Source organism: Hylobates moloch, unplaced genomic scaffold, assembly GCF_009828535.3.
Source record: "Hylobates moloch isolate HMO894 unplaced genomic scaffold, HMol_V3 SCAFFOLD_856, whole genome shotgun sequence".
Lineage (NCBI taxonomy): Eukaryota > Metazoa > Chordata > Mammalia > Primates > Hylobatidae > Hylobates > Hylobates moloch.
The window spans coordinates 2,663-5,962 of NW_026653131.1; the positions used below are offsets into that span (position 1 = coordinate 2,663).

Sequence of the window (3,300 nt, forward strand, 5' to 3'; positions counted from 1 at the left end):
AGCATGGCTCACTCCAGACACAAAGGACTCAGAATCAGGGAAGCCAGTGGTGTAACTCTGATTCTGAGGCCAAAGGTCTGAGACCCTGAAGTTCTGATGTCAACGGCAGGAGAAGAAAGATGTTTCCATTTCAGAAGGAGATAATTCACCTTTCCTTTTCCTTGTTGTTCTATGTGGGCTCTCAACCAATTAGATGGTACCTGTATTCGTCAATTTTTATACAGCTATGAAGAAATACCTGAGTCTGAGCAACTGATAAAGAACAAAGAGGTTTAATGGGCTGACAGTTCCACATGGCTGCAGGGGTCTCACAATCATGGCAGATGGGGAAGCAAAGCTGTCCTTCTTCACGTGGCAGCAACAAGGAGAAGTGCTGAGCCAAAGGGGAAAAGCCCCTTATAAAACCATCAGATCATGAGAACTCACTGTCATGAGAACAGCATGGCAGTAACCACCACCATGATTCAATCACCTCCCACTGGGTCCCTCCCACGACATGTACGGATTATAGGAACTACAATTCAAGATGAGATCTGGGCAGGGACACAGCCAAACCATATCAGTGCCCATCCACATTGGGTCATGGTTATCTCAGTGTCTTCCAGAAACACCCTAACAGATATGCCCAGAAATTGTGTTTTACCAGCTATGTGTGTCTCTTAATCCAATTAAGTAGATGTCTAAAATTAACCATCAGAATATTTATGCCTGACTCATGGCTGAAATTTCAGGATGAAAGCTATGAAATTTCTATTGTGTTTGTATATCTATTAATGTATGTTATGTATATCTGATATTTTCTTAACTCCGGATAGCATTGAAAAATTCATTTATAAAATCCTCTAAAAGTGCTCTAACCTGGCTTGGAAAAAAATAAGCATTTATAAATAAATATTCAGCTGGGCGCCGTGGCTCACGCCTGCAATCCCAGCACTTTGGGAGGCCGAGGTGGGCGGATCACGAGGTCAGGAGATCGAGACCACTCTGGCTAACACGGTGAAACCCCGTCTCTACTAAAAATACAAAAAATTAGCCAGGCGCGGTGGCGGGTGCCTGTAGTCCCAGCTACTTGGGGGGCTGAGGCAGGAGAACGGCGTGAACCTGGGAGGTGGAGCTTGCGGTGAGCCGAGATCGCGCCACTGCACTCTGGCCTGGGTGAAAGAGCAAGACTCTGTCTCAAAAAATAAAATAAAATAAAAATAAATAAATAATTATTCACCAAACCCTAAAAATATAGAAAATGATCAAATGTTTTTTAAGTTAACACGATTTGGATAAAACTTAGTTAAATAAGATTAATATAATATTTTTCGTGTAATAAAACAACTGTGTCTTCAAAGTAATCACTATTGAATATAAGACAAACATAAATTGCTATTCTGCTTGAGTTCTAGTCAAATAAGCTAATATTATACTTACTAGAAATGTAAAATCTTAAAGCTTATAGATTTGATTCTAATTAATTTGTCATTCTTAGGAAAAATGTAATTTTTTTATGGTGAAAAGATACACATATATTTAGAGTTAGCCAGCTGCACTCAGTTTAGATGATCCCAATTTTGTTGCAACATCCAAAACATCATAATCAGGAGCCAGTCGAACATATGCCTTCTTCTCTTTATCAGGACAAATGAGGGTGGTGACCTTGGCCACATCACTGTCATAGAGCTTCTTCACAGCCTGTTTGATCTGGTGCTTCTGGCTTTAACATCCACAATGAACACAAGCATGTCGTTTTCTTCTATCTTCTTCTGGCTGACTCAGCGGTCAGCGGAAACCTGATGACAGCACAGTGGTCAAGCTTGTTTCTCCTGGGGGTGCTCTTCCGAGGGTATCTGGGCTGCCTCTGCAGTCGCAGTGTCTTGGGCAGCCTGAAGCTGGGTGACATGCGGATCTTCTTTTTTGCGTGTGGCTGTGGACACCTTTCAACACTGCCTTCGTGGCCTTTAAAGCCTTCGCTTTGGCTTCGGCTTTAGGAGTGGCAGGAGCTTCCTTCGCTTTCGGTGCCATCTTGTGAAAAGCAAAAAGCATTATTTCAAAAATAATTTGTTTACAGTAAATCTGCCTAATAGTAGTTTCCAAAGTGCTTTTGGTAATTTTTAACCTTAAAGTTAAGCTAAGTAAAAGATTTGCCTTAAATATCTAGACCACTTATAAATAAGGTACAATACTAAAACATTAATTACTGAACACAAATAATTCAAGTTTATATACTTTTGGCTTTCTATTTTTACAGAGAGACTAAAGATATTTTGGCCCATTAATAAACATCTTTTTTTTCTGCCACACTGAGAAATTGTATTAGGAGGAAACACATTCCTCTAGATGTTGGGAGATGGTATATTCATACATTTTCTAACCTACGATAGAATGCTAATGTATGACAGTTTATAACTGTCTACTTCCTAGTTTTCTCTGGAAAATAAAAGATTACTAAGTATTAAAATTATAATCAATATATGTAAATAAAACTACTAGAAATAATAGAATAACTAGAAACAACTCATGCAAAGCATGCAAGAAAAGTAGGGCATGTTTCGCAAGTAAAGTAGGATGTATTTTTTATAAGGAAAATCATACATAAGATACAAATAAAAAGAGATACCTAACCTCCCCTGTGTTATATTTGTATGGGTAAAATCTTCTGTTTTCAAAAATTATATAAAATTCCCGGAAATGTGTCAATGTCCTCCTTATCCATGCTATGTGCCAGTATAGACTAATGAGTCATAATTCCAACTATTATTTTAAATGTGCTGCCAGGTGCAGTGGCTCACGCCTGTAATCCCAGCACTTTGGGAGGCTGAAGTGGGCGGATCACAAGGTCAGGAGATCCAGACTACCCTGGCTAACCCAGTGAATCCCTGTCTCTACTAAAAATACAAAAAATTAGCGGGGCATGGTGGCGGGCGCCTGTAGTCCCACTCGGGAGGCTGAGGCAGGAGAATGGCGTGAACCCGGGAGGCGGAGCTTGCAGTGAGCCGAGATCGCGCCACTGCAATCCAGCCTGGGCGACAGAGCAAGACTCTGTCTCTAAATAAATAAATAAATGTTTCATGCCACAGAAAAAATTGAATATCCTTGTCAGTTGTGGTATAATGAACTCTCATCAGATCTTTCATCACAGCCATTTCATACTCTTTGTCATTTAGATATTATTTCCCCCTGATGCTTTCCTGAAAGCTCCTGCAATCAGCTACAGGTCAGAATGTTCATCTCCAACACAGGACTCCCTCTGAGACTCACGGAAAAGACTATGACAGGTACTCTGGTTATAGGCTTCTGATGATATTGCTTAAA

The 3,300-nt window shown here is 40.2% G+C and overlaps 1 pseudogene; it reads right to left on the reverse strand.

Moving 5' to 3' along the window:
• Positions 1–1,388: 1,388 nt before the first annotated feature.
• LOC116464505 (large ribosomal subunit protein uL23-like) lies at positions 1,389–2,010 on the reverse strand (annotated as a pseudogene).
• Positions 2,011–3,300: the final 1,290 nt, after the last annotated feature.